Here is an 11,897-nt window from a genome sequence, read left to right as displayed (position 1 = left end):
TTGCTTCATCCTTTGCAAAAGTTGACACAACAAGTAGAATTTGCATGGTCTGATGATCTTGAAGAGTACTTTTGTAACATTAAAGTCATTTTGTCAGAGATACCAACACTCATGCATCCTTGTTGGGAGTACACATTTTCTTAATTAATTAAAGATTAATCCTATGTATATTTAATAATACTCTCTTAATAAAATATTCTCTGTTGATTGTTGTAATTAAGCTTAGGGATATTAAGCTAATTAATTATTATATCATATTAGGACTGAAATTATCCATATTAACCATAAATTAATGGGAATTATATTAGTTAAGTTTATATTAAGTTGAGATAATTATCAGAGCTCTGTTAAACTATCATTAAGCTATAAAAATTATCTTTTAATTTTTTGAGTAATTTTCATAATTAATTAAGCAAAATTACACTATTGTTTAGAGAAAAATAAAAGAGAAAATAATCAAGTTCATTCAAAATATCTTAAAATAATTATCAAAGTTTAATTACATCTTAGGAAACCGGTGATGATTATGTTAACCTCAGATAATTAATTTACCTAATTATTTTAGCAAAATTACACTATTTTTAGGACAAATTAAAAGAGGGAAATTAACAAATTCATTCAAAATGCTTTGAGTTATTTATCAGAGGTTAATTACATCTTAGAGAACCTGTGATAACTATGTTAACACTAGGTTGGTAACCTAACAGGACATAAAAGTGTCCATTCAGGGTTTTGAAAAAAACCTCCAAAACTATAGTAGATCCACCCGTTTTGTAAAATCCTTTCATGAGGTTATAGTTTAAGGCCTACTACACATGGAAAAAATAAGAAACTTGTAAAATTTCTCATCTTTTTGTCACACCAAGCCTCCAAAGTTGATGGACTAGTGCATTTTCATAAAAACAATCATTTCTTACGTTTTGTTGCATAAAAATAAGATTAGGGATTTTTGTAGGACTTGAGATAAATTTCCTAGTTAACTTCAATGGGTTGGTGATCAGAACATATGATTGCTTCTCACTCACTATTTTTTGTTTTACCAAAATAAATAGGTACCAAAAAGTTGGATTTTTATCATTCTGCAAACCTATCATCAAAGTTTCTATAGCCACGCTCAATACAAATAATATATGCATGTTTTCTTAGTTCCCTATTATCCTTTATGTTCATAAGGAGCCATGGAGCATGTCAAAAGAATAATACATCTCTTACCAAGGGGAATCTTGGGGACAAAGATGAAGTGCTAAGTACATGAAACATGAAAAAACTGGGTTCAACATTATGAGTTGTAGAATCCCATAGAAACTATTCAATATCTAGCCAAATTTGATCCTTATGACTAGATATGGTTACTACCTACAAAATGCATGTAGTTGTCACAAGAAACTAACAATATTGAAAAAGTTATACTTGATATACTAGAATGTTTCGTTTTCTTCTATAATTGAAAAAATCAACCATCATTGTGTACTATGCAAAATAGGGTATTAGGTGCCCCAAAACTCAAGGAATATTAGCTTTATGTTACAATATGCGACATAGAAAATAAAAAATGCATTTCGATATCATGAAATCCACGAAAAAAATCATAGAAGAGCTAAAATTGGCTAAAAGCCAGGATTTGACAATTTTTGTAATTTGGTCATAACTTACAACTTTAATATTTATTCTCCCTAGAAGCATCACGACATGCTGAGGACTACTAAAGATAGTTCTCTAGCATTATAGACCTCACAAAAATGAATTCTAGAGTGGTATAGTTGCAAAAAGTTGAAAAAAGCCAAAAACAGTTGCCGTTTTTCACACAGTTTAGGTTGTGAAATGTTGTGCAAGGGCAAGGTTAAAGATGGAATTGATATTCCAAAAAAATGTCGAGTTTTTTTCATCTCACGATACAACTTTCTAGATAGATAGCACCTCAAAATCCATTTTGAAACTCTTGACATAATTCAAGGAAAATGGTCACTTAACAGGACATAAAAGTGTCCCAGGACATAAAAGTGTCCCATTACCAACCTAGTGTTAATATCAGATCATTAATTTACCTAATTATTTTAGCAAAATACACTGTTTTTAGGACAAATTAAAAGAGGAAAATTAACAAGTTCATTCAAAATGCTTTGAGTTATTTATCAGAGGTTAATTACATCTTAGAGAACTTGTGATAACTATGTTAATCTCAGATCATTAATTTACCTAATTATTTTAGCAGAATTACACTGTTTTTAGGACAAATTAAAAGAGGGAAATTAGCAAATTGATTTTGAATGCTTTAAGTTATTTATCAGAGGTTAAATACATCTTAGGGAACTTGTAATAATTATGTTATCCGTAGATAATTAATCTACCTAATTATCTTAGAAGAATTACACTGTTTTTGAGACAAATTAAAAGGGAGAAATTATCAAATTGATTCAAAATGATTTGAGTTATTTAACAAAGGTTAAGTACATCTTAGGGAACCTATGATATTTATTTTGATCTCAGATATTTAGTTTACCTAATAATTTAGCAGAACTACACTATTTTTAGAACAAATTAAGCGGGGGAAATAGCAATTTGATTTAAAATTCTTTAAGATAATTATCATAGGTTTATTACATCTTAAGAAACCCATGATAATTATGTTAATTACAAAAAATTAGTTTACCTAATTATCTTAGCAGAACTACACTGGTTTTAGGACAAATTAAAAGTAGGAAAATAGAAAATTGATTCAAAATGCTTTAAGATAATTATCAAAGGTTGATCACATTTTAAAAAACCCATGATAATTATTTAACCTCAGATAATTAGTCTTCTTAATTATCTTAGCAGAATTACATCGTTTTTAGAACAAATTAAAAGTGAAAAAATATCAAATTGATTTAAAATGCTTTAAGATAATTATCAGAGATTTAACACATCTTAGAAAACCCATGATAATTATTTTAACCTGAGATAATTAGTTTACCTATTTATCTTAGCAGAATTACATTATGTTTAGGACAAATTAAAAGGGGGAAATTAGTAAATCATGTGCTATGATTACATGCTATTTATCAGAGGTAGATTATTGGATAAAGAGGCTGTGATAGTTGTTTCAAGGCTAAAAAAGTAGTATAGATATTTATCTAGGTCAAATTATACTAATTCTAGCTAAAAATTAAAGAGGGAAATTAGTAAATCATGCTATATGATTACATGCTATTTATTAGAGCTATATTACATGATGAAAAGGCCGTGATAATTATGTCAAGGTTAGAAAAATAGTATAGATATTTATTTGAGTCAAAATATATATATTCTGACTGAAATTCCAAGGGGGAAATTAGCTAATCATGATATATGGTTACATTCTATTTATTACAGTTAGCTTACACAATAAAGAGGCTGTGATAATTATTTCAAGATTAGAAAAGTAGTATAAATACTTATTTAAGTCAAATTATCCTAAGTTTATCTGAAAATTGAAGATGGAAATTATATAATTAAGTTGGAAAATAGTAAAATAGTTACCAGAAGTGAAAAATATCCTTATCCACTTGTGATAATTATGTTATAACTTATTAGTAAGTTTAGAAAATTATAATTGACTAAAAGTCCTATTTTTGGCCAAAGATTAATTAAAGTAAATAGACTTTGCAGTCAAAAGTTATTAGGAAAATTATAGTAAGCGTAAACCTGTGATATAAAGTTGAGGAAATAAAATCTTTGAGAGAAAATAAATAGAATAAATATTAAGCTCAAAATAAGTAGATTCCAAGCTTAAGATTCGATGGGGAAGTTAGGAAAAAGATATAGAAAATTAGGATAGCCTAGAAAACCCTTAGGAAAGCTGGGGAAAAAGTTATCATGCCGATATAGGCAAATAAGAAATTACTAGGTCAAGAATTTACCAATTAAGACTATAAATTTAACCTTGGATGGGTTACGGTTGAATACAAAGGTGGAATCTAGATTTCAGATAATTTACCTAATGGTTAGACGTCCTTTTCTATAAGGATAAGAAGTTATGGTACTTAAAAGGACCCGAGCAAATCCTACATCTAATGATGAGGACGTAGCTCCAAAACGAACTAGAGCTTCGCACGACGACGAAGCCAGACCTAGTAGTAGGCCTACGGAGGAGAGTCTTCAAGTGCCAGCGAAACAGCAGATGAACGATCAATCCCAGGTGGGTTTCCCATTATTCAATTAAGTCTTTAAATAGTTTAAGTTCTTTTATAAGTTAGCATTGCATACGAAAGGAGTGAGTAAGAATAAGAAAAGGAATAATTCACTAAAAAGGGAAGATAACTTCCAACGTGCATTTGTTTATAATGTAGGAAAGAATTGTTTGGGTTAAAACTGGATTAATTAGGAAAGATATGATTGATCATCCTTAAGACAACTTGTCTCAAGACACCTCCGACTACTTGGTATAAATTGATGAATGACGATTAGTTTTCTAGCCATGGATAAGTTGGTTACCCCCATGAACGTTGAGTTTCTACTCCGTGTCATGTCTTGATGTTTCTACATAAGTTAGGATACCGTTTTTTATCCTAGGGGAGCCGCCCGGTTGTATGGGCAACTGGTTTGGTGTATGGGCACCTGGAACCTTGGGTGGGGGTTTATCCACTCCGGATTATGAATAAGGAATGGGTGCCATTTTTTCACCCTTAGGTGGTCCTGAGATAAGAAGAGTACTGGTCATGGTTATTATGGACAATGTTTTGATTGACATTACCCTGTCTTAAGTTTAAAGATGTATGTTTTCTAAAAGAATGCTTTCAATGCTGTCTTAAATACTTGATTGAAGGAATTATTGTAACGGAAAGTTAAAAGAAACTATTATTTTAAGTGTTAAAACAATGCGATAGTAGTTAAAAAACAAAAGAATCATGTATGAGTGCGGGGTGGTAAGTGGGGATTGACTAAGGTTGTCAATCATGGACGGGTGGACCTGATTAGTCATGTAACTATCCATCCCTTCCCACTAAAAACTTTTAGAAAGCTTTTTCACTTGGAAGAGGAGTCCACCAACGGCTGTGCCCTCACATATGTTAGGGAGAAAAAAGCGTTGGTTGAGGATACCTTAGCCCAATTTGTGGAAGTTATAGGACTGAAATCGTTTTTTTGGACTTTTAATACGTTTTCCCGTTTTCGCTACGAGACAGGATTAGGTCTTCTACTAAGGCTATAGACCCAAACCATTGTCAATGGTAAAGGTCTATTCATTGGATTTTTCTTGTTTAGAGACTCTAATTTTTATCAGACCTAGAGACCTATCAAGGATCCCATCCCGATCTTGATATTGGCGGGTTGGGGATCTCACATTTTATATCCGCAAGCAGTTTTCAAGCCCTAAAATAGCTAAGCAACTCTAAAAACAACACAATGGCAAGTTGTTTGGCAATACATCAAGCCATAGAGTTTTCCCACAATGCATATGCATTGTGTGTAAGCTCTATGGTATGACCTATTGCCAAAAGGCTAGCCATTGTGTTGTCTATATGTCCGCGAGAAATTTTCAAGCTTTAAAATTGCCTCACGGCCCTAAAAACAATACAATGGAGATGCGTTTCGCAAGATGAAAAACCATAGAGCTATCCCACAATGCATATTGCCAACGGCTGGCTATTGTGTTGTCTATATTTTTGCGAGCGATTTTGAAGCGCTAAAATTGCCTTGTGTCCCTAAAACAACACAATGGCGATCCGTTTGGCAATACAGAAATCCATAAAGATTTCCCACAAGGTATATGCATTATGGGCAAGCTATATGGCTTTCCATATTGCCAACGGCTCCCCATTGTGTTCTCTATATGTCTGCGAGTGGTTTTCAGGCCCTAAAATCATTGTGCAACCCTAAAAACAATACAATGGTGAGCCGTTTGTCAAATTGGCCAGCCATAGAGCATGCCGACATCGCATATGCATTGTGGGCAAGCTGTATGGCTTTCCGTTTTGCCAAACACCTCACCATTGTGTTCTTTATATGTTAGGTTAGGTTTAGATTATAGGTTAGGTGAGAGATAGCGACAAATTAATAGTAGAAAAAACACAAACGGACTTCAAAGATGACTCGTGTACTTCTTAAAACGCAAAAAATCTTTTATTAGGTTAGGTTATAGGTTAAATTTAGGATATAAGTTAGGCTACATTAAGTTAGCTTAGGTTAGGTTAGAGCTAGTGACAAATTAATAGTAGAGAAAATGCAATTAGGCTTCAAAAGTGCAAATAGACTTCAAGAGCCTTAATATATAGTCATCACAAGGGTGATACGTTTGTCAAATTGGCAAGTCATAGAGCTTGCCGACATCGCATATGCATTGTGGGAAAGCTGCATGGCTTGCCATTTTGGCAAACCCCTCACCATTGTGTTTTTTTTATGTTAGGTTAGATTAGGTTAGGTTGAGGTTATAGGTTAGGTGAGATTATAGATTAAGCTAGATCTAGCGACAAATAAATAGTATAAAAATGCAAATGGACTTTGAAGATGACTCGTGTACTTCTAAAAATGCAAACGGACTTTGGTTAGGTTAGGTTATAAGTTAGGTTTAGGTTTTTCGTTAGGTTAGATTATAGGTTAGGGCTAGCGACAAATTACTAATAGAAAAAACACAATCGAATTTCAAAAATGCACACAGACTTCAAGAACCTTAATATATAGTCATTGACCAATAAAGACGAGATTATTACCATGTGTTCCTAATCTCCGTGTACCTCTAGACCGAGGTCTGTGGGGATCGGGCCTGGCTAGAGAATATGAGGTTGTTAGAGGTAGCAGCAAATAGTACAAAAAACACAATTGGACTTTAAAGGTACACACAGAGTTCAAGAACCTTAATATTTAGTCATTGACCAATAAAGACGAGATTATTACCCTCTGGGCTTAAACTTCGTGCACCTCTAGACCGAGGTGTGCAGGGATCGGGCCTGGCTAGAAAATGTGAGGTTGTTAGAGCTAGCAGCAAATAGTAGAAAAAACACAATCGGACTTCAAAAGTGCACACAGACTTCAAGAACCTTAATATATAGTCATTGGTCAATAAATCTCCATGACAAACTCCATAATCCGAATGGGTTTACTCTGTCCATTGCCAGACTAAAGCGGAAATGTGGCGAGCTTTCCTCTATGTGATTCCATGCACAAGAGTCAGTAGGTACCCGTATCACATCATCTGTCGATCTAGTATTTGAGTTCCATGTCATTAAAGCAGCTATGGACTTGCACCTTACATGCTCTTTATTCTTGGAATGATAGGAAAGTGTCGAAGGACCTTTGCAGGGATATAATTTCCTTGTGTGTCCTCCCTGTACCTGTTTGATCCACAATTGGGACACTGTGCCAAGTTTTCATACTCATTGCAAAAAAGTATACAATCATTAGGACATGCATGTATTGTGTGATAATCCAAGCCCAAATTAGTAAGAAGCTTTTAAGCAGCTAGATGGGTAGGGGACATTTGATTCCATTTTGGGAAGATTTGCTCATTGAGAAACCTGTCGTTACATGAACAAGTCAGCCCTTTGATCACTTTATATGAACTGTAATCTGCACTCATGCTTAGGATACAATGTATTTACCTCAAAATCTCTGTGACTGAGGCATCACAAACTGTAGACAGATTGCAAATTAAGCATTGCCAATGTGGTACAGGTAACTGAGATGCTTGCACCACTGTAAAGAGGCATGCATGGAAGACTTTGCATCATATCGCCCTCTTTATCATTGCTATCATGCCGTTGATATGAATGGGATGGCTAAAGTTGGTCCACAGTACTACGCTCAATGTTGTCTCCTTCTATGTTGGAATACATGTTAAAGAACGCGTCCAACATCTGCTCCATCTCTACTTCTTGAAATTCTACATCAGTGTTGAGCTCTATAAGTAGCACGAGCTCCGTATATAGCGCCTGGGTCCCCTCTATATATACATCATCTGTGTGAGTATTATACACACTTTGGGGATTGCATATCATGGTGTCATCTCTCTCTCTCTCTCTCTCTCTCTCTCTCTCTCTCTCTCTCTCTCTCTCTCTCTCTCTCTCTCTCTTCTACATGCACTCTCTCCGTCCCGATCAACATGGTATCAGAGCTGTTGATCGGGACGGAGAGAGTGCATGTAGAAGAGAGAGAGAGAGAGAGAGAGAGAGAGAGAGAGAGAGAGAGAGAGAGAGAGAGATGACACCATGATATGCAATCCCCAAAGTGTGTATAATACTCACACAGATGATGTATATATAGAGGGGACCCAGGCGCTATATATGGAGCTCGTGCTACTTATAGAGCTCAACACCCCCACTCAAATAAGGGTCCCTAACTGTGGATGAAAAAACCCTTGGGGGCTCAAGGGAAAAACCCACAGCTCTATATACACCCACCGTTATATTTAAAAAAATCATTGAATTTACAAAGAATGCTTATCAGGAGCTACATCACTCCCATCAAGTACAACAATGGCCTTAAAAAAACTCAAGAGAGAGATATCTTTGTGTAGACTGCCAACATCTTCTCACCAAAAATGTCTTCATAGACTTCTTTATTCTGCCATAATCTCTTCACCAAAAATGTCTTGATAAACTTTAACTTTGGGTCATACCTGCAATAATCATAAACTCAAGAAATACAATCAAGAAAATCTTAGCAATGTCAATGAAAATAATCACAGTCAAAATGACATAAGAGACGGTTTGCAGTGCTGTCCTTTTGATAACATAACAATGGATAGTACATAAATACATATATGACATGAGATGAGATCCATACAATATTCAAGAAAATGGCCACAACAATGATGACATGGCAATCAGATAACACATATGCATGTATAACAAAATAAGAGTATATGTGCACACATATGTATATATAACGAGATGATCTCCATATGATGACATGAGGATGACGATGTCCAAGATGATATTGAAGCCATAGCCATGATAACGATGGTATGACGATCATATAGCACATATGTATGTATAACAAAATAAGAATGTTTGTCTACACATATGTCTGTATAAAAAAATAATAATGTATGTGTGCACATAAACACATGAGACAAGATGATGTCCAAGCAGGTATTTATAACAATGACCATAGTAATGATGGTATGACGATGACGATGTCCAAGACGATATTCATAACAATGATGCCATGCCGATTGGATAATGTTGGCGATGATATTCAAGAAAATGGCCACAACAATGATGGCATGACGATGACGATGTCCGAGATGATATTCATAAGAATTGCCATAACAATGATTTCATTATGATCAGATAGCACATATGTGTGCACATAAACACATGACACAAGATGATGTCCAAGCAGGTATTTATAACAATGACCATAGTAATGATGGTATGACAATGACGATGTCCAAGAAGATATTCATAACAATGATGCCATGCCGATTGGATAATGTCCGCGACGATATTCAAGAAAATGGCCACAACAATGATGGCATGATGATGACGATGTCCGAGATGATATTCATAAGAATTTCCATAACAATGATATCATGATGATCAGATAGCACGTATGTATGTAAAAAGAAATAAGAATGTATGTGTCCACACAAATGCATGACACTAGATAATTTCCAAGAAGATATTCTTAACAATCACCATAGTAATGATGGCATGACGATGACGATGTCCGAGACGATATTCATAACAATGGCCATAACAATGATGGAATGACGATGATGATGTCCGTGACAATATTCATAACAATGGCCACAACAGTGATGGAATCACGATTAATAATATCTACAACGATATTCATAACAATGATAGTAATGATGACATGAGGATGACGATGTCTAAGATGATATTCAAGACAATGGCCATAACAAAGATGGCATCACAATCAGATAACACATAAATACATGACACAAGATGATGTTCGAGAAGATATTCATAACAATCACCATAGTAAGGATGGCATGGCGATGACGATGACGATGACCGAGACGATATTCATAACAATGGGCATAATAATGGCATGACAATGACGACGTTCGATGATATTCATAAGTGATTTCCATAACAATAAGTGTACAGGTGGCAAGATGATGCATTCAACTCTATAGAATGATCATCAAGGCACAAAATCAAGTAAATTACTCCATAAATAATTTTAGTAATAATTCTTTGTAAACTATATGAACTTCTTTACGAGTGATAGAGCACCAAACTCTCTAATATTGGTCATGTCACTACGTACGTGAGCATTAAAAATTGAAGTTAAAATATTCAACACAATGTCTAGTAGACCATCATACCAAGCACTAATGCTCAAATCCTTGGAGCATCATAAATTGAAGTTAAAATATTCAACACATCATCTAGCAAATCATCATATGAAGCACTAATATCAAAATCCATGGGCATACTATTCCATGGATCAAAGTCAGCTAGTATACAATTCGTCTCTGTTGAATGAATTCAGTGATAAAATATGACACAAAATCCACATAGAAACATAAGCCTCACGTACATCATAAGAGCTCTAAGAACATAACCCGGTCTATAAGTAGCACGAGCTCCATATATAGCGCCTGGGTCCCCTCTATATATACATCATCTGTGTGAGTATTATACACACTTTGGGGATTGCATATCATGGTGTCATCTCTCTCTCTCTCTCTCTCTCTCTCTCTCTCTCTCTCTCTCTCTCTCTCTCTCTTCTACATGCACTCTCTCCGTCCCGATCAACAATCAGGTATTAGTTGGGAGGACTCATTTGATGGCTTCTCATTTGAAAATTGTCTTCTCTGGGATGAAGTTGGAGCAACATCTACTTGCGGATTTTGACCTTCAATCTCTAGACCATGAGATCGATAACTCAGATCTTGTAGTTACTCTATCAGAAAGAGACCATGATTGCGTATGTGTTGGTCGCAGATTTTTTGGTTTTGAAAGATCTGATGCTTGCAATGCGCACAAGGGCACGCCATCCTATCGTCCATACTTTATCTTACCAATGATGCAACAAATATTTAAGAAAATCTAGTTGATAATACATGACAACCTCACATTCTCTAGCTAGGCCCGATCCCCGCACACCTTGGTCTAGAGATGCAGCGAGATTAGGACACATGGTAATAATCTCATCTTTATTGGTCAATGACTATATATTAAAGTTCTTGAAGTCTGTGTGCTCTTTTGAAGTTTGATTGTGTTTTTTAAACTATTTACTGCTAGCTCTAACAACCTCACATTCTCTAGCTAGGCCCGATCTCCGCACACCTCAGTGTAGAGGTACACGGAGATTAGGACCACAAGGTAACAATCTTGCGTGGCCTATTTTTCTGGTTAATTATAATTTCCACCATGGCTTGCTATCAAGAAGGACCATCTGTTGTTGTCATTGATCATCCCAAGAAAGTACAAAGCAAAGAACATGGACATCTATCTGGCATCACTTATAGAAGAGCTCCAAATCTTCTCGACAGGATTCGATGTGGCTGATATGTCCCAACCAATCAGATGATGGAATTTACATGTGCAAGGCATTCTCATGTTGACCATGCACTATTGGCCAAGCTTCGGTGAGTGCTCATGTAAGTGCCTTTAAAACCCTCACACACATGTGATTCCTGGCTATGCCAACGCTTTTATATTTTAATTTTGTGATGTTTCAGGCTTGTGTTACTCGAGCAATCACGCATGTCCAAAATGTGGTCGTTGACTTGGCTTTCGCCGCTCTGAGCATTTAAGCAAGACAGTTTACTAGGAGCATGGTAGATTTTTTCCTGAAGGACATGAGCTACATGGACCAAACATATGAAAACATCACATGCATCCACTGAAAGCGAGCGATTGGAAAAACATGTGGTTGGAGAGGAGAGATTGGATGCCACCTGGAATGAAAAGACTTTCTATTTTTCATAAACTCCCGTACTGGAGTGACTTGCTGATTAATCA

This window comes from Adiantum capillus-veneris, chromosome 26 (genome assembly GCF_014529385.1).
Source record: "Adiantum capillus-veneris isolate H3 chromosome 26, ASM1452938v2, whole genome shotgun sequence".
In the NCBI taxonomy this organism is placed as follows: domain Eukaryota; kingdom Viridiplantae; phylum Streptophyta; class Polypodiopsida; order Polypodiales; family Pteridaceae; genus Adiantum; species Adiantum capillus-veneris.
The sequence above is the reverse complement of the archived record's forward strand: the minus strand, read 5'-3'. Positions refer to the sequence as shown.